Below are 21122 nucleotides of genomic sequence, written 5' to 3' on the forward strand. Positions count from 1 at the left end.
TGTATTTTGGGTTAACAAACGGGAATGTATCTGTATTGCATTCAAGATAAAATAACTTGCATATTGCTATGAACTTACAGAATTTATTGAAACTCTAATTACCAACGTGAAGTATTAAAATTGTTCCCAACTTTTAAAATCATTGACCTGAAACACAAGAACATAAGAAAAAAGAGCAACAATAGGCCACTTGGCTGTTTGTGCCTTCTCTGCTATTCATAAAGATCATGGTTGATCATCTACCCCAGTGTCATTTTACTGTATTACTCCCATATCTTTTGATTCCCTTAATGTATAGAAATATTAATGAACTTGATGGCCAAGTCTCCATAGTTTTCTGAAGTAGAGAATTCCAAAGGTTTGCCATATTCTGCATGAAGAAATTTCTTATTTCAGTTCTAAACAGCATACCCCTCACTTTGGGATTGTGACCTTTGGTAAACATCCTCCCTGCATTGGGCTTGTCAAGAATTTCATAAGTTTCAATGAAATCTCTTTTCATTTTTCTAAATGAGAGAGAATACAGTCCAAGTCTACTTGATCTCTCCTCAAATGCCAGACCTGCCATTCCTGGAACCAATCTAGAAAATTTTTGCTGCACTCCTTCAATGGCAAAAATGTCGTTTCTTGGGTTAGGAAACCAAAATTGTATGTAATATTACATACCTACTTCCACCCAAGTTTCTGTACAATTGCACTATAACTCCTGTATTCAAATCCTTTTGTAATAGAGGTTAACATAACATTTGCCGCTCTAATTGCTTGATTTACCTGCATGTTGGTTTTCAGGAACTTGTGTGCTAGTACACCCAGGTCCTTGTGAATCTCAATGATACCAAGTTAGTTTAAACTCTATTTATCTGGATTTTGGATTTTTGCCTGTCATGTAGGGATAGCAAATTTCAATTTGTTCTATAAACTGCTTCTGGTGCATAATAACTGGACTAAGTAAGACTTCTAGAAACCAGTTGCAATTCACACTGCTTTGATGTTGCTACATTCACATTGTCTTATCTAATGCTGAGGCAGTTTTTACTTTGCAATTTATTTAAAACTTGAAGTGGACTTTAACCAAGCCTTTTTGCTGGCAGTTAGGTTGCACTGGTGAGATTGCTCAGGTGTCATGTCTCTAACTCCAATTTGCATCCCACATTCAATGTCATTAAACAAATGGATGTGAAAGTTGTTAATACATATTACCGTCTATCATTAAATGCCACCTATAAAGGAGGCATTCAAAAGATGGTATTCCAAAAGATATAGTAGACGGGAAGCTTTATTTTTTTTAATGTGATTGGCAAGGATTCCTTATTTCTCACAACCTAAGTGGCAGTTTAGCCCATGGAATCCATGCTGACTCTTGGAGCAATTCCATTTGTGCACTTGTAACAACTTCTCTCTCCCGTGTCCATCAACTCCATTCCAACCTGATTCTCCTACTACCCCTGCACTAGAGGTAACTTGTGTAATCAGTCAGTCTGCAAATCAGCATATTTTTGAGATGTAAGAAGAAACTGAGTCAGTTTGTTTATTGTCATGTGCACAAGGTTCAGTTACAGTGGAAACACTTGCATGCAGCAGCATCACAGCCACGTAGGTGCAACACAAAATATAAATTATACATAAATTTTACAAGGCAGTGAAGGGAGAGACTTTTTTTGCACTAACATCTTGTTTTTGCACAAAGAGAAGTCCATGGTAGTGCAATAGGTGGTCCATAGTGTTCAATTGCTGAGGTAGGATTAGGGTTGTGCAGGTCAGTTCCAGAACCAGATGGTTGTAGGAAAGTAGCTGTTGCTGAACCTGGTGGTGTGGGACTTCAGGCTTCTGTACTTCCTGCCTGACAGTAACAGTGAGAAGAGGGCATGACTTGGATGGTAGGAATCCCAGATCAGTGTTTTTCAACCTTTTTCATGCTGCAGACCCCCAGAACATGTCCTTGTTAGATGGTGGACCCCCAAAGCCCACAAAATCAAATAATCGGTAATTCATGCATATAACACTTAAATTACTGCACATAGGCCCTATTGAAATAGTCACTATTTCAATCACCAATAATTACCAGCGGTGTCTTTCAGTGTTCAGTTCAATGTGAAGGTTGTGCCTGTTTTGCACTGCAGAGTTTGTCCAAACGTGGTGGTATGTGCGACAAACATATGCATATGTCATCCTCAATATTCAGTCTTGATCTGTATTTGGTTTTCATGGCAGTGACTGCAGAAAATGCTATTTCACACAAGTAAGTGGTTGCAAATGGTAACAGAACATTGACGGCTATGCTGGACAGCAGTGGATACTCCTGGGAACATGCTATCCAGAATGACAACAGTGACATTCGGTTGAACTACAAGCGCAAAGTCCTGTAAGATGACAGTTCAGCCAATTCTTGTTCACGTCCAGTTAAATCAGTGAGCATGCATTCAACTGGATTTCAAATCCAATCAAACATGCTTGTGTCATCGTCGCCGAAATACTCGTGAAAATAATGTGACAGCTGTTGAATATGGTTAAAAATGGTGCTCACAATGGCCTCTGTCTTGGTCTCGTTCACTGTCAGAAAGTCAGCCAGCAATAGAAACATATCATACACACTTTGCTCGCATCTTCCCTTCCAGATCCGGAGTTTTTTCTGGAAGGCATTGATTTTGTCATGCGTTTTCAGAACATTTGAGCCAGGTCCTTGCAATGATAGATTTAAGTTGTTCAAAATATTGAAAATATCTGCAAGGTAAGCTAATCTGGCAAGATCTGTCAAGAACTGTGCCAATGATCCATTATGCTCATTTAGAAAAATGAGCAGTTCATCTCGCAATTCATATACACGCTGCACAACACGGCCTCGTGACAGCCATCTGACTTCTGTATGTAGCAACAAATGCTTACGCTTGGCTTCAATTTCACGGCATATGTTTTCAAACAAAAGATGATTGAGCGGCCTGGCTTTGATAAAGTTAACGATTTTAATGCACGTGGAAAACACATCCACATGATTTTCATCCATATCCTTTGCAGCCAAAGCCTCATGGTGAATCATGCAGTGGGTTGCTGCTACGTGTGGAGCTACTTTCACTAGTGCAACTAGACCCAACTTCCATCCCATCATTGCGGCAGCACCATCCATGCATACTCTAATACACAGTGTCCACACCAATGCCAATTGTACAAAAAAAGTGTCAAGCACACGGAAAAGTTCTTCACCGGTTGTACGCCCTGGGAGCACCTTGCAAAACAAAGTCTTCCAAAGCCTCTCCTTCCCAGCAATATCGAACATAAACCAACAACTGCGCAGCACTGGCAACATCAGTACTTTCATCGAGCTGAATCACAAATCTGACTTGCTGAAGACATGCTATCAGCTGGCTCTGTATATCTTCCGTCGTATCGCCAATTCTTCTGCTTACTGTGTTATCAGACAGTGGAATGGCTTTCATTTTTTTGACTGGATTCTTTTCCCAGTACAACTTCGCGCACATCTACTGCTGCAGGCAGTATAAGCTCTTCTCCAATTGTGTGAGGCTTTCTGAAACATGCTATTCGTAATGCTACCAAGTATGATGCGCGTAGAGCCTTCTCATTTACAGTGGTGCAGGCTGTCATTTATGCCTTTCTGCTTGAGGTACAGCTCCTTTTGCTGCTCAAAGTATTCCTTCAGCTTACTGGCAATATCTGGATGCTCTGTTAAATGGTGCTTCAATTTCGCTGGTTTCATTACATCGTTGGACAGTGTTTGCAAACACACAACACAGAGAGGTTGGTCCGCATTTGTCCCCACTGCGATGAAGCCATATGAAATGTATTCTGGATCGTACTTGCGTTGTTTTCTCTTTCGGTTACCCTTATCCCCTTCGTCATCAGAATCATCTGGTTTCTGGTCAGCTTTTCTCTTCAGAAATTTCTCCATACTCAGCAATACATGCTGGACAGTTTAATTACTATTACTGATAAGCAAAATTATCAAAACTGATCTAAAATTTACACGCTTGCATATTTTTTGTTTAACAGTGACGTCACTGTGGCATAAATGCACGGTAAGTAAGCAATATTATTAAGGCACACCAACAACGTCACTCAGTCTCGCTAACACTACAGTGCACAACAGAATAGTAGTGAGTAGAGTACACTACTGACTACTCTGTCTACACAAATTGAATATTAAGCGGCAGCTTACAAGAAGGGAACACCGTCTAAGATTGTCGCCTATAACAGATAGAATAGATACGACCGATTTTCTGAATAGTGGAAAACTGGAGCAAGCAAGTAAACTACGTCTTTGTGACAGATTGCTTTTCCATTTTTTTTCTTGGCTTGCTCATGGTCCCCCTGGCAACCCGCCGCAGACCACAGGTTGAAAACCTCCGTCCTAGATGATAGATGCTGCCACCTGGAGGCAGCACCTCATGTAGATGCTTTCATTGGTGGGAGGGCTGTGCCCATGATGGACTGGGCTATGTTTACAAATCTCTGCGTTTCTGTGCATTGGAATTGCCATACCAGACCATGATGCAACCAGTCAGGATACTTTCAACAGTGCATCTGTAGAAGCTTGTTAGAGTATTTGGTGACATGCCAAATCTCATTAAGCTGGTGCACTACCTTTGTAATTACATCTATGTGCTGGGCCAAATATAGGTCATCCGACATATTAATGCCCAGGAATTTGAAGTTCCTTACTCCACCTCTGACCTACCGATGAGAACTGGCATGTGGTTTCCTGATTTCCCCTTTCTGAAGTTGACAATTAGCTCCTTGGTTTTGTTGACGTTAAGCGTGAGGTTGTTATTGCGGCACCACTCAACCAGATGTTCTATCTCAATCCGGTAAGCTGACTCATCACCACCTGTGATTCAGCCCACAGTGGGAAACCCATGCAGTCACAGGGAGAACTTGCAACTGGAGGTAGGAATAGGAGGAGATGGCAGATAAATGCATGGCTGAGAAGTTGGTGCAGGAGGGAGGGTTTTAGATTTTTGGATCATTGGGATCTCTTCTGGGGAAGGTGGGACCTCTACAGAGAGGACGGGTTACACCCGAACTTGAGGGGGGCCAATTTCCTTGCGGCCAGGTTTGCTAGGGTGGTTCAGGAGGGTTTAAACTAGATTGCAAGGGGGAAGGGAACCAAAGGAGTAGGTCAGAGGAAGAAGGGGATGGGGAAAAGTCAGATCTGACAAGTAGAGAGGCTTTGAGGATGGAGAGGCAGAGTACAGGCTATAAAAGTAGTAAGGTGGATGGGCTGAAGTGCATGTACTTGAATGCTAGAAGCATCAGGAATAAGGGAGATGAACTGAGAGCTTGGATAAGTACATGGGACTATGATATTGTGGCTATTACAGAGACATGTCTGACATCAGGGCAGGAATGGATATTGAATATTCCTGGTTTTCAGTGTTTTAAAAGGGATAGGGAGGGGGGGGAAAAGAGGAGGAGGGGTGGCGATACTGGTCTGGGACACAGTTACAGCTGCAGAAAGGGTAGATAATGTAGAAGGATCCTCTCCAGAGTCAATATGGGTGGAAGTTAGGAATAAGAAAGGGGCAGTTATCCTTCTGGGAGTATTCTATAGGCCCCCCGGTAGCAGTAGGGATACTGAGGAGCAGATTGGGAGGCAGCTTTTGGAGAGAGGTGAAAATAACAGGGTTATTATAATGGGAGACTTCAACTATCCAAATATTGATTGGCAGTATTGACGACTTAGTGCCAAGTGTTTAGACGGGGCGCAGTTTGTTAAGTGTGTCCAGGATGGATGCCTGACGCAGTATGTTGACAGGCCGACTAGAGGGAATGCCATATTAGATCTAGTTTTAGGTAATGAACCAGGTCAGGTGACAGATCTATCGGTGGGTGAGCATTTGGGGGGCAATGACCATTGCTTCATAACCTTTGGATTTGTCATGGACAGGGATAGGAGCAAAGAGGATGGGAAGATATTTAATTGGGGGAAAGGCGAATTATGAGGCTATAAGGTGAGAACTTGGGAGGGTAAATTGGGGTGACATTTTTGAAGGGAAATGTACTATAGAGATGTGGTTGATGTTCAGGGATCTTTTGCAGGATGTTAGGGATAAATTTGTCCCGGTGAGGCAGAGAAGGAATGGTAGGGTGAAGGAACCGTGGGTGATGAGAGAGGTGGAACAACTAGTTAGGAAGAAGAGGGTAGCATACATAAGGTGTAAGCAGCAAGGATCGGACAGGGCTCGTGAGGAATATAGAGTTGCAAGGAAGGAACTTAAGAAAGGGCTGAGGAGAGCGAGAAGGGGACATGAAAAGGCTTTGGCAAGCAGGGTTAAGGAGGATCCCAAGGCTTTTTTCTCATACGTGAAGAGCAGAAGGATGGCTAGGGTAAAGGTAGGTCCGATTAAAGACAAAGGTGGGAGGATGTGCCTGGAAGCTGTGGAAGTGGGTGAGGTTCTCAATGAATACTTCCCTTCAGTATTCACCAAGGAGAGGGGTCTTGATGATGCTGAGAACAGTGTTAGGTGAGGGTAATGTTTTGGAGTATGTAGATATTAAGAGAGGATGTGATGGAATTGTTAGAAAATATTAGGACAGATAAGTCCCCGGGGCCTGACAGAATATTCCCCAGGCTGCTTCGTGAGGCGAGGGAGGAGATTGCTGAACCGTTGGTTAGGATCTTTGAGTCCTCGTTGTCAATGGGGATGGTACCGGAGGATTAGAGGGTGGCGAATGTTGTCCCCTTATTCAAAAAAGGTAGTAGGGATAGTCCAGGGTACGTCTGTGGTAGGTAAGCTGTTGGAAAGGATTCTAAGAGATGGGATCTATAAGCACTTGGAGAAATATGGACTGATTAGGGACAGCCAGCATGGTTTTGTGAAGGGAAGATCTTGCCTCACAAGCCTGATAGGGTTCTTTGAGGAGGTGACCAGGAAGATTGATGAGGGTAGTGCAGTGGATGTGGGCTACGTGGATTTTAGTAAGGTGTTTGACAAGGTTCCGCATGGTAGGCTTCTTCAGAAGGTCAGAGGCCAAGGGATTCGGGGAAGCTTGGCTGTGTGGATTCAAAATTGGCTAGCCTGTAGAAAGCAGAGGGTTGTGGTGGAGGGAGTTCATTCAGATTGGAGGGCTGTGACCTCTGCTTTTTGTGATATTTATTAACGACTTAGATGAGGGGGTGGAAGGGTGGGTTAGCAAGTTTGCAGATGACACAAAGATCGGTGGTGTTGTGGATAGTGTGGAGGGCTGTAGAAGCTTGCAGAGGGATATTGATAGGATGCAGAGCTGGGCTGAGAAGTGGCAGATGGAGTTCAATCTAGAGAAGTGTGAGTTGGTACACTTTGGAAGGACAAACTCCAAGGCGGAGTACAAGGTAAATGGTAGGATTCTGGGCAGTGTAGAGGAGCAGAGGGATCTGGGGGTTCATATCCACAGATCACTGAAAGTTGCCTTGCAGGTGGATAGGGTAGTTAAGAAAGCTTATGGGATGTTAGCTTTCGTAAGTCGGGGGATCGAGTTTAAGAGCCATGAAGTGATGATGCAGCTTTACAAAACCCTGGTTAGGCCACACTTGGAGTACTGTGTCCAGTTCTGGTCGCCTCATTGTAGGAAGGATGTGGAGGCTTTGGAAAGGGTGCAGAGGAGATTTACCAGGATGCTGCCTGGATTGGAGAGTATGGATTATGGGGAGAGATTAAAGGATTAAAGGCTGTTCTCATTGGAGAGAAGGAGGATGAGGGGAGACATGATAGAGGTATACAAGATATTGAGAGGAATAGATAGAGTGGACAGCCAGCGCCTCTTTCCCAGGGCGCCAATGCTCAAAACAAGAGGACGTGGCTTTAAGGTATTGGGTGGGAAGTTCAAGGGTGATGGCAGAGGGAGGTTTTTCACCCAGAGAGTGGTTGGTGTATGGAATGTGCTGCCTGGGGTGGTGGTGGAGGCTGATACATTGGACAAGTTAAAGAGATTGTTAGATAAGCATATGGAGGAATTTAAGTTAGAGGGATATGTGGGAGGAAGGGGTTAGGTAGTCATAGGTGTGGTTTGAAGGGCGGCACAACGTGGTGGGCCGAAGGGCCTGTATTGTGCCGTATTGTTCTATGGTCAGGATCAAACCTGGGTTGCAAGAGCTGTGAGGCAGCAGCACCATCTGCTACACCACTGTGTTGCCCTTTGGAAATCACCAAAGGCTAAATTTGGTAATTGGTTTATTATTGTCACATGCACCAAGATACAGTGGAAAAGTTTTTGCATAGGGCAATTAAGGGTTATGGGGAAAAGGCAGGTAGGTGAATCTGAGTCCATGGCCAGATCAGCCATTATCTTATTGAATTGACAGGCCATATGGCCTACTCCTGCCCATATTTCTTGTGTTCTTATGTTTGCATGCCATCCAGATGAATCATTTTGTACGTAAGTACATCACAATAGTACAAAAGGGGGGATAAAAAACATTGCGGAATATAATGTTACAGAGAGAGTGCAGTGCAGGTAGACAAAGTGCAGGAGCCATGACAAGGTAGACTAAGATCAAGAATTCTTTGATCATATAAGAGGTCTGTTCAATAGTCTTGTAACAGCAGGGTAGAAGCTGTCCTAGAGCCTGGTGCTGTGTATTCTCAAGCCTTTGTATCTTCTGCCCGATGGGAGGGGGGCAGAATGACCAGGGTGGAAAGGGGTCCTTGATTATGTTGGCTCTTTGTGACAGTGGAAAGTGTATACGGAGTCAGTGAAGGGGAGGCTGGCTTTCATGGTGGACTGGGCTGAAACTTTGCAATTTCTTGTGGTCTTGGGCAGAACAGTTGCCACACCAAGCTGTGATGCATCTGGATAGGATGCTTTCTCTCATTTAAAGGAGGAAACAACATTTTCTCGTATTTTCAAAATGAATCGCGCCACCAGAACTGGCTGAATGCTGCACCTTGAGTGGTATTGTATCCCAGTTTTTAATAGAAAATAGTTAAATATTACCAATTTTTTTCCCCATTAGAATTTTATGCAATTGTGGTTACAACTATATGTTCAGTTTAAAGACTTCACAAAAGATAATTAGTTACTCTGCAGGCAGTCTATGTAGGGTTTAATTTTCATTAGGCAGGGCGAATAATAAAAAAAAATCCAAATATGCACTATTTCAATTCCCTGCTGTTAAATAGTTGAGAAAGCTAGATATAGTTTGACATTTAAATGTTCTCTTTAGTGATCTGCTTTAAGTGAAGCCAGTTGTTGTTTGGGGGGGGGGGGGGGCGGTTTGGGCAAGTTATATAGGATTTGGTAAAGGATGAGAAAGTATTAACACTAGGCTAAGCACTGGATTCTTTAACGTCATAAAATTCTGGTTAGTATTCAGTACCACTGTTACCAAGAATTTCAACTAAGTTGCTACCAACCTTTACAGCTTGGTTGCTACCAATTGTTGCTAACCTTTTTTATGCCCATGCTACAAAACATGGACATATGTTGATATCAAATCTTTGGGTTCATGTAGAGACATTTGCATTAGTTTCAAGATTATGTCCTCATTTATATAATTGTTTATCATTAAGGAATGGATAAATTTATCCACATACGTGGAGACATGAAATATTTTTCCATACATGTGTGCATGTATTCCCAGCGGTGTAATGCTTGCCTCATTAATAAACTGAAATATCTAGGGAATCATTGTGAAAACCTGATTCCTTGCACATGACTCTGTGGTAATAGAAAAAGATTTCACAATTAAACATACACAGTTTTGAAACTGTTTAACATTATATTGGTACCACGATAAGAAACTAGTGATTTTTCCTGTATAATGAGATAGCTTAAGAATGATTTCACTATTTTTAAAATAGAGGAAATTATATAGTTGGTGTTCCCTTTAGTTTGGGATTTGAGAGCAGTGGGACTTCACTTCTGAATTTTTACAGTTTAAAAATTTCTTTAAGCTATGGAATGTGCCTCTTCAGAATGCCTCTCCAATATTTGTGTGGGTTTGTTACATAAACATGGGAAAAGGTTGGAGATTTGAGGTGGACCTGAACAATTAGGAAAAGGCAGATTCAATTGGTCACTTTTCCTAATTTTGAGAATCTTCGGGTTCTTGCTTTCTCTTCCTACATTCTCCACATCTCATGTTGGAAAGATTCACCAAATATTCATTAATCCATTTTTTTCCACCACAAACATGAGTAGTTGAAATGACCTGGTTCAATTTTGAATGAAATATTAGGATATTCACTTAATTAGTTTCCCTGGCAGTTAAGATAGAACATTTGATGGCTGTTTTATTTTTGTAAAATTACTGTGATTTGGCCTACACTGTCACAAGGTGGTTACAAATAAGGAATGAAATCGCTCCTTTTAATATTCACCATAAAGCTTCCTAAGTTTTCCTGCTGTAGCTGCCAAATAGAATATAGAACATTACAGCACAGTACAGACCCTTCAGCCCACAATGTTGTGCCAACATTTTATCCTGCTCTAAGATCTATCTAACCCTTCACTCCCACATAGCCCCCTATTTTTCTATAGTTCATGTGTCTATCTAAGAGTCTCTTAAATGTCCCTAATGTATCTGCCCCCACAATCTCTGCAGGCAGTGCATTCCATGCACCCACCACTCACTGTGTAAAAACAAAAACAAACTTACCCCTGACATTCCCCCTTGTATCTTCCTCCAATCACCTTAAAATTATGTCCCCTCGTGTTAGCCATTGTTGCACTGGGAAAAAGTCTCTGACTGTCCACTCGATCTGCCTCATCATCTTGTCCACCTCTATGTTCAATGTTTAAGCTTTCAACCAGTATTCAATTTAGCAGTCTATTTTACATGATGCATTATTTGATCTTGGTCAGTTCTTAAATTTCATAACTTAATCTTTCTCAACTATATATAAAATTGCCTTCCGGTGCTTTCCCTCTAACCAAGCAAAGATAGAGTTCCCCTTGTCCTGCCTTCCATCCCACCAACCCCTACCTTTAACAGATTATCTTCTGCAATTTCCACCTCTTTGAATGAGATGCCGCCAATGGATTCATCTTTCACCTTTTGGCATTCTGAAGGGACTGTTCACTTTTCTAACTCCATCTTCATCTACTCCCCCTCTCGTAGATCCTTCCATGCATTCGCAGGAATGCAACACCTGCCATCATCCATGGAACCAAGTACTACATCTGTCACAGTTTGGTATTAAATGAGCTGAGGTGGAGATAAAAGGGATGTGGAAAAATGGACACTGATTTGTAAGGCAGAACATTTAAGGTTTATGGCAAGTGGATGAAGAAGGGAAGGTAGATTAGATGTTTTTTGTTTGAGCAGAAGGATAGGAGTTAAATTTTGAGTGAAATATCTCTCTAGAAGCATAATTGCAAAGGATGCTTCCAAACTAGATCTGGCATTCTCTCAAGTCCTAGGAAAATGAATTGCTAACTTCAGTCTCCAGGGAACTGAAAAGGTTCCACAGAAATTAAAGAACAATGTCTTCCTATAAATGGCACATGACATATTTTATTTGAATGATGTTTGCCATTAGAGATTCTACTAGACTATCCATATTTTAAGCATGGTGTAAACAAGACCTGCTACATTGTGGTTTCAGAAACTATTGCATAATGCTGGAGGGTGAGCAGTATCTGTCTTTACAGTTAAATATTTTTAACCCATTAAAAGTATTAACTGTGGGGGGAAAAAAAATTAAAACAAGCTTGTGCTGAACTTCACAAAATAATGTGATTCATTGTTTGCCAGCATACAAAGTAAGAAATAAACTGCTTGGAATCCTTTCACTCACTTCAAAAAGTCTGACTTTATTTCTTCCATAGTTTTTTATTGATCTCCCTTCCATACTTTCAGCTGTTGTACTCTCTGTAACTCCCTCTCTGCCCTCTGTCCCCAATCCTATAAATAAATGTCTGAATTATTAAATTGTTTATCAAGTAGATCCTTCTCATACTGAAGCCTTTGTGTGGCTTTAAGTACACCTGTTCTTGCTATTCAGGCAGCTTGACAGTGCTGATTTTATATTTAAAACAAAAAGTACAAGAAATGAGAAATCCTTCATGAAAGAGAAGCCAGCACAAGCTAGAGGTTTTCTGTTTGTTAGCTTGTGACTCTCAATGATTACCAATGTTGAATGTTCAGAATCTTGCTTCGAAAGAGACTTTTCCCAGTTGAGAGTTTGCCATAGAGACTTGTTTGCCTTAAATAACTGACTTCCTGTATCATATCAAATCTGACCAGAGGAGTTGTTTGCCCAGATTATCTCTAGAGCTAATGACTGAGTGATATTCTAACCTGTTAATTAGATGCATTTTTTCCCCTGGGATTTGGGCATGTTTTAAGCAAGAATTGTTGCAGTCCCTGATGGTGCCTAAGATGCCTTGAGCTAATGGGTTTAAGGATTTTTTTTGTTCAATTGCTTTTTAGTTCTCAACAGGCACAATACTTAACTTTGCTAAGAATGGAGCTACCAATACACAGGCATTTCTATTTTCATTTTGTTTAAATCACTAATTGTTTAGTTTGACTTCATGTGCTGGCAGATTCACTCTGGTTTGGGGAAAATGGTTCTATTAGAATATTCTGTTGCATTTAAAGTAAAATCACAACAATGGTATCATTTGTGGCTGAGGCTTCTGAGCTGCCAGAATCCAGTTGGCCACAGAATAGATGGTGTGGTACACACTTAGCATTATTTTAACATTTCAGGCCCATCTTCCAGTTCTGTTAGTACATTAGTTTATGCAGTGAACGGAACCAGAGTATTTGTCGGTCAAGAAAACTTTATCTGGAGTAATTTGTCAAATTAGTTATTGTCAGATCCATTGTTGTGCTCTAGCTTGTGTTTTGTACTGAACAATGTAAAAGACTTTAAGTTCATATTGAATTCTGAGAGCAATACATCTTGTATTCTTATGGTCAATATTCAGAATGCTGTACAAATGTTGCTCTATTTCCTACTTAGGACACAATCAACAGGGTGTGTGATTAAGGGGCATGATTTTGGATGCTTTGCAAGGATCAGTTCCTTTTATTGACAATTCCTCTTTTTCCAATTGTCACTCCTGTTCCTGCTGTTGATGGGCTCTATTTTGGCATAGTGATAATGCTGCAATTCAGTCCACCTGTAACTTAAGGGATTTAGTGTTTCCATAAATGCACTGCGGTATATCGTTTTGCTACTTAAACAGCATTTACCAAACTCATGGCTGTTGGCATCAAGGATATGGGCAGCAGGTACAAGAACACACCATTTGCAGATTATCTTCCAAGTCACACACTTCATTTTTGTTGGAGCTAATTCCTGAACAAACATTTTGTTTAATAAAGTATGTTATTGAAGAAAGTACAAATTCAGCCACAAAAATAATTGTGTTAAATTGGGAGGAAATTTGAAAGTGTGACTTTCATTTATAAAGCATGCTTCATGTAATCCCAAAGTGCTCTGCAGTCAGTGAAGCAGTTCTGAAGTGTACTCAGCTGTTCATGTAGGAAATGGGCTTTTGTGAGGTTGAAAAAGGCCATATACAATCATTAGCATTGCAGTCTAAATGTCCCTGCATTTGCTGTGCAGTGGAGATCGTGTCTGTTATATCTCTGGATGGACAGAATCCTTATTGGACTTGGGGAGGAGCTCTTTGGCCACTTTGGAGGTGGCAGTTGATGAGGATCCTGTTAATATCTTTCCCTGTGGCAGACAGGAAGGAAGACCCCTCTTTAATTACTGAATCTTCTTTCTTGAAGGTGATCATGATTATGACATCTCTTAATTTCTCTGGCATGATTCCTCTTCCCTTATGAAGGTGATGAGGTCATGAACTCACACCAGAAATATTTGTCCATGTGTTAATACTAAAGGGATTATTTTCGGCTCTAAAGGCCTTGTTTTTTTAATCTGTGGATAGCCTTTTCAACTGCTGAGTTGGTAGCAGATGTGTTTCGGGATTGAGTCTGAGACATTATTGGGGCTCAATCCTGGGATGAAACTAGTCTCCTGAGCAGAAATGATCTCCCACTGCTTATATGGTTCAGAGAAGAGAATGGCCTACATTAGGCACCTTAAAACTGGAGAAATACTAACAATGCTGTTTATACAAAATCTTTTGATATTGGTCTTACAAGAAAAGGTTGAGTGAGCTAGGGCTTTTCTCTTCAGAGCAATGGAAAATGAGAGGTGACTTGATAGAGGTGTATAAGGTTATGAGGGGCATAGAGTGGACCACCAGCACCTTTTTCCCAGGGGAGCAATGGCCAATATCAGAGAATCACCATTTAAGGTGAGAGGAGGACGTTTAGGGGAGATGTCAGAGGTAGGTTTTTCAGAGTGGTGGGTGTCTTGAATGCACTGCTGGGGGTGGTGGCAGAGGCTGATACAATGGCAACATTTTAAAAGACTCTTAGATAGGCACATGGATGTAAGGAAAAATGGAGGGTGATGGGCTGTGTAGGAGGGAAGGGTTAGATTGATCAATGGAGTAGGTTTATATAGGTCGGCACAACATTGTGGGCTGAAGGACCTGTGCTGTACTGTTTTATGTTCATTTGACAGGATAGGTGAACCAAACTCCAGCATTTTCTCCCATGTTAACATCACCAGCACAAGGCTCTGATCAGCTCTGGTTGATGGGCCACATGGTCAGAATGCTTAGTGCCAGGCTTCTGAAACAAGCACACTATTCTGAGCTCTGATCAAGGCAGATTTCAGAGGATGGAGAAAGCACTTTATGTACATTTACCACGTCTCCATGGGAAAGTCTACAACATCCTCATTGACTCATGGAATCCTGTAGCCTGTAACCACTAAAAATCGAGGAGCAGCATCTTAAAAGGCATTGAGTACCTTATATCTCTACCTTCAAACCAATCTGAAGCCAAATGCAAACAGCAGAAAGAGCGCATATCATGCCAAATAACACTCTTAATTTCCTCAAGCACCACCTGCCCCATTGGTAGTGTCCATGGCTCATGCATTGGAGTCTTCAGCCACCCCAGAATGTACAGGAACAGAAGTGGCAGCAAGTTTTCCTAGATCCATATGAGGCAAATAAGGCACTGGTTCATTATCATGTGAATGTGGCTTCTGAAATAAAGTACCATTCTTACCATGCCAGTGGAGCCTTTCTAGATTTGGGCACATCTGATTCGAGTAAGAGTGTTACCTACTGAGCCACAGCTGACAGCTTTAGGATCTTAAATTAGTTCTTTTCAATGGCAGAGTAATCATAGAACAAGCAGCCTTCTTCCAGTCAAACAAGTTTTAGATCTCTGTGGAGACACAAGAGACTGCAGATGCTGAGATCTAGAGCAACAATCTGCTGAAAGAACTCAGTGGGTCGAGCAGCATCTGTGGGAGGAAAGAATTGTTGACATTGTGGGTCAAAACCCTGCATCAGGACTGAGAGTAGAGAGGCGAGGTGACCAGCATATAGAGGAGAAGGGGAGCGGCAAGAAAGGACTCCAAGTCGATTTGGTGGACATCCTCCCCACCCCTTTCCACCTTCCTCCATGACTCCCTGGTCTGCTCATCCCTCCACACCCGTCCCTCCCTTAACCCTGGCATTTTTCCCTGCCTCAGTAGATGTAACACTTGTCCTTGCACCTCCTCCATCACCACCATCCAGGGACTAAACAGTCCTTCCAGGTGAGGCAGAGGTTCACGTGCATTTCCTCCAACCTTGTCTATTGTTTTCGGTGCTCCTGACGTGGCCTCCTCTGCATCGGCGAGACTAAGTGCAGACTCTGACAGTTTTGCAGAAAGCTTACACTCAGCCCGCAATGGCAATCCCAAGCTCCCAGTTGCAGACCATTCCAACTCCCCTTCCCATTCCCACACAGATATGTCCATCCTTTGCCTTCTCTACTGCTAGGATGTGCAAACTGGAGGAGCAAGTCAACAACTCAATGTCATTAATATTGAATTTTCCAATTTTAGATAAACCTGCCTCTCTTTTTCCCCTATTCCTCTCCACCCCCCCCCCCCCCCCCCCCCCCCCCCCCAACTTCTAATCCACCAGCCCTCTGAATTTCGCCCCCCTTCACCCATCTTTCTCCCCTTCCCCTCCTGGCACCGTACACACACTTCACACAGGTTCCCCCCCCCCCCCCCCCCCCCCCATCTGGTTCCAATTGTTGTTCACCTTGCCTTCTCTCCTGATAGTTCCCATTGTCACCTCCTTTACTTATTTGAATCCAGTTCTGACAGCACTTTGTGTTCCTGCTTGTGTCCATCCAGCAGCTGTCTCCTATCTATACACTCCCCTCCCCCCACCTTTTTTTTCCCCTCTCCCTCTTTGTCTGAGTTCATCTATTATTCACCTGCCACTGTCTTCCAGCTCCACCCCCATTCACCTCCCCTACCTGGCACTACCTGCCCGTCATCTTGCACCCCTCCTCAGTCCACCGATTGCCTTGGAATCCTTTCTCGCCACTCCCCTTTTCTATGCTGGCCATCTCACTTCTCCACTCGGTCCTGATGCAGGGTTCCAATCTGAACGTTGACAATTTCTTTCCTCCCACATATGCTGCTCGACCCGCTGAAGTTCCTCCGGCGGATTCCTCCAGCTGCTTTTAGATTTCTGCAGAGGCTTGTTTGAAAGTTCTCTAACCCTACATACAGTTAATTACTTCACCAGTGGGGTAGATTGAATTCCTACTGGGTTATTGAAAGTTGGGCAATGATAAAATTGGAAAAGTTGGAGGTGAAGTAGTAATTATGAAGTTAAGTTTGTTCTAATCCTTTCTCCTTTTTTTCCATAGGTTAGTGAACTGAATCCTTTTTGCCAAATCTGCTATCATCAAGATGACATGAATTGGATTATAGCAACTTCTGTCAGCTGTGAATCTGACATTTTCATCTGCAATGGGGACAGTTCCTGGAATTACATCTCAACCAACATGAAAGATGTTAACCAGAAGAATACAATTTACATTTAAAATGTATTTTTGAAGTGTTTAAAAAAAAAATTCCATGTAAACTGTACAGTTTCTCCTGCATACCATTATATTTAACCGTATATAAATTGTTGGTTGATACGGGTTGGTGCATAATTTTAATTTTATTTGATAAGAGCATCTGCCTATGGTCTCCATTGTGTTGAGATGATTGAAATGTTGATAGAATGGGACTAATGAACAGTGCCAACAAAGGCAAGCATATTAATAAAATTAACATGTAACTGAAGGAATGAAGTGGGACAAATTGCATTGTCAGAATGCCAGAAGATTTAAACGCAGATGATGGTTTTTAGCCTTTTAACCTAATATGCAATTGATTAATTGGCATTTTTAAATAATTTGAAACTGCATGAGCTTATTCACAGTGTTGAAGTGCTGGTTTGAATGGACACTTCCAATTTATGACCCAGCTTTGTTTGGTCTTCTGTAATAGGAGCGTAAGGATGTCCAGTTTAGAGATGGGGTTGGTGATAAAAATGCATTCATGTGTTGAAGTTTCACCTAGCCTTGGAGTAAAACTGCCTCAGACTTTGCTTGGCTTTACAGACCAATGTTGTGTACAGACCAATCTTGTGAGAAATTGATTGGGAAGAAAGTTTTTTGTGCGTTTACACATTATTGCATTCAGAGAAAAAAGCCAAAATAATTTTCTCTCAAAGCAAATTTTGCTGCATGCATTGAAATTTAAATATATTTACAGGATTGGAAAACTTTCCCTATACATTCATCATAAATTTTTCCAAAGTTCCTATCCTTTTAAACAATAAAAATGTTATCCTTCCCTATTCTGAGTACAGATTGATTTGATATAACAAATCATATCACCAGATAACAAGCTGCCTCCCTTTTGAACAGAATCATCAATGGTCAGCTTTAATGTGGTCTATTTTCTGTAGGTACATTTTTACTTGTATAGTAAATTGTTTTCAATAATGCATTTCTGTATGACATTTGTACATTTATTGAAAGTTTTATTGTACTGTGTACCCTTGATCACCTTTTTGAAATGTTTCTATATAAATATATAGCAGCTCAGATTGCACCAATTTATGCATATTTCTTCAACTAATGTGTAAGATTTTTCTCTTTATACAATAGGGTAATGCACATTTATATTTTACTATGGCCAGAGACAAATCATTATGCATGATTATTTAGTAGTAAATTAGCAATTTGCTTCAACTCATTGCATGAAATTCCAGACCATCGTGGTCATTGATGTCAATGCCCCTGGGGAGTGAGCAGTGATGAAACTTAATTGTATAACTTATCTGTCTCTCATAAATGGATTCTTGTCTTTTCATCATGGAAGTCATCTAAAAAGGTGTGCTATATGAAATTGTATTTGTAGAATGATAGCATATCAGTTATGGCTATTGAATTGCTCTCATCAAATGTAAATAAAGTTTAAGGTAGTATATTCATTCCTTTACATTTACCCATGTTTTTGTTTAATCTCTTGCTCTTTATTAAAATACCATTTGTTAACTTCTGAATCGGGTATTCTGAGAGAGAATTCTATACATGCCAATTTTCTTAGCTACATGGTAGAAAAGTAATTAAAAGACTCAAGTTCCTGCCAATCTGTTTGGAATCTTAGTATAAACCATCACCCAGTGTTCTCATCCAGGTCTGAATATGTGGCAAGTCTTGGGTTAGTATCTCAGGATAGGGAGAGATGGAATTGCAGTGATTTACAGTACCACAATATTTGTCCAACCCCTTTTGTGGTTTGTATAAAATTAATGGTAATGGAATATAGTGCTTTTATTCTTTCGAAACTAACTTAGTCCTAATATTTGGAACTTGTAAAACTCAAATCATTCATACATGATCCAATTTGCTAAATTCTCCTGTGCATTAATCAGATTCTGTGGCCTAATTGTTGTTGTTCCTCCCCATAAAATAGGCAAGTGGTATGTAAAGTTAGCTATCAGTTAAATCTATTTGGTTTAATATATCTTGTATGAAACTACCACAGTTCTGGTTTCTGAAATGGATCATGCGGTTTTTATGAATTCTGTCCACCATTCAATTCTGCCTGCCCCCATTGTTCAGAATGTGGTGTCTGAGACTGATTAAAACTGAGCTGGGATATCCTATATTTTATTTTCAAGTGCATATATTGGTATATATAATGTATATGAAATCTATATTCAGAGATATGAATATACTACCTTCCCTTCACCTCCTGTAAATTTGATAGTTTTGACAAGAAAACAAGTTCTATTGAACTGCAGTTTTTTATTGAATAAATTATTGGTATGTATTGCTATGTATTTCATTAATCTGTGCTCTAGAAGAGTGCGCATGTAAAATAAAGCTTGATAACACTATGTTGAACTGAAAAATTTCCCTGGAAGTTCCAATTCTCGTGTGTAAATTGTATTCATGGGTTACTCCAAATGGAAGGCAGATATAAGCATTATGGTACAGCAAGTTACCCTTTTGACTAGGTTGTGTACTGCTACCACCTGAATAAGAATCTGAGCTCATACTCCCAAATGGCATTCTGTGAAAATCTTGGAAGTTTTTAAGTAGAATTTTCTGTGTAACTTTTGAATTTGTATAACTTGTTGCAATTCTTCCTTTTAGAATACAAGTGTGAGATGGGCCCTAGGTAGACACAAGGTGAGATTTTTGGGATCAAACCTCGTCTCACCGAGCTAAAAATCTCACCTTGCAGCAGTTCTGGCTATTTACTGAATCCCTGATGCCAGATTATTTAACAAGTAACAGCTACATCTCCAAATTTGAAAGCCTTAAACTGTAGCTATCAATCCCATTAATAACTGAAAAAAAAAAGAGTTGGAGCAAATTCTCTGACCCCCTAACTGGTAGTTATTGCCATAACTGCTGGCATTTTCTCCTTCATATAGGAGGGTTAACAGATGAGTGTATTTGCTTGCCCATCCAACAACTTTCCCAACTGCCTGCTCACTGGTCCCACTTATTGATCAGTCCCTTGCCAAGCCACTGGTAGTTTGGAATCTCTTCATTTGTGGAGATCTCCAGTGACAGTGATCCAGGGTCTGCTGAAAGACCTCAGTCTGACTTGAAGGAGGAACAGGGTTGGTCTGGGCATCGGATGGGGTGGTAATGTGGGGAAACAGCATTTAATGTTGCATTCTGGATATTTTTGGCAGAATCCAACATTCCCCTGGAGGGTTGATCACTCGAGCAGACAACCCTAAATAAAATAAAATGTTGCTCACTGTCCCCTCCCCTCGGTGTCTGTGGAGTGTGGTTTTCCTGAAGCAGGAGCAACAATAAAGATGAGGCCTCACTTTCATACCCAGTATCTGTCTCAGAGTTCAACTTCATACTATTTAGGTAAGTGGGTTGTGGTGAGTGGGAATATTTTTTCCATTATGTTACTGGCTCATAATTTCCTAAACATGTTGCATTGGCAGCTAATCCAGTGACAATCTCTAATCTGATTGGCAGCATAGTGATGCAGCTGGTAGAACTGCAGTCTCACAGCTTGATCTGGGTTCGATCCTAACTTCTGGTGCTGCCTGTATAGAGTTTGCACGTTCTTTATGCGGATTTTGTCCAAGTGCTCCAGTTTGGTCCCACAGTTTGGTTGCAGGCACGGTAGCATAGTGGTTAGCATAATGCTTTACAGCGCCAGAGACCTGGGTTCAAATCCGGCCACTGTCTGTAAGGAGTTTGTATGTTCTCCCCGTGTCTGTGTGGGTTTCCTCCGGGTGGTCTGGTTTCCTCACACATTCCAAAGACGTACAGGTTAGGAAGTTATGGGCATGCTATGTTGGCGCCGGAAGTGTGGCGACACTTGCGGGCTGCCCCCCAAAATCACTACGCAAAAGATGTATTTCACTGTGTGTTACGATGTACATGTGACTAATAAAGATCTTATCCCAAAGGTGTGTGGGTTGGTAGGTTTATTGGCCACTGAACTAATCCTAGTGTAGATGAGTGGTGGATTTTGGGAGATGTTGATGGAAATTAGATAAGTGTAAATGGGTGCTTGATGGTCAGGGTGAATTCTGCACTGTAGGGCAAGTTTACATCTGTATGACTGAACCAGGCAAATTCTGTTGCCTGTAAAATATATATCAATATTTGAGCTTTAAGATGTGAAAAGATGAAGAAAAAACTGGAATGTAATGCAGCTAAATTCCAATCTTGGACCCAGATTATTTAAATTGTTGCATGATTTTCCTTTGAGCTATCAGCAAGAGTTTGAGTATTGAAAGGAATGGCTTCACTT

General features: G+C 41.2%; 1 protein-coding gene across 1 annotated transcript in view; it reads left to right on the forward strand.

Moving 5' to 3' along the window:
* The window catches only part of foxo3b (forkhead box O3b), an 82199-nt gene extending 61438 nt beyond the window's left edge, over nt 1-20761 (forward strand). The window contains exon 3 of the mRNA XM_052024298.1: nt 16691-20761. The gene's annotated coding sequence lies outside the window, so the exon portion shown is untranslated. The remainder of the gene's footprint in view (nt 1-16690) is intronic.
* The last annotated feature ends 361 nt before the right edge of the window (nt 20762-21122 follow it).

The sequence above is a fragment of the Pristis pectinata genome, chromosome 10 (assembly GCF_009764475.1).
Source record: "Pristis pectinata isolate sPriPec2 chromosome 10, sPriPec2.1.pri, whole genome shotgun sequence".
NCBI classification, from domain to species: Eukaryota; Metazoa; Chordata; class Chondrichthyes; order Rhinopristiformes; family Pristidae; genus Pristis; species Pristis pectinata.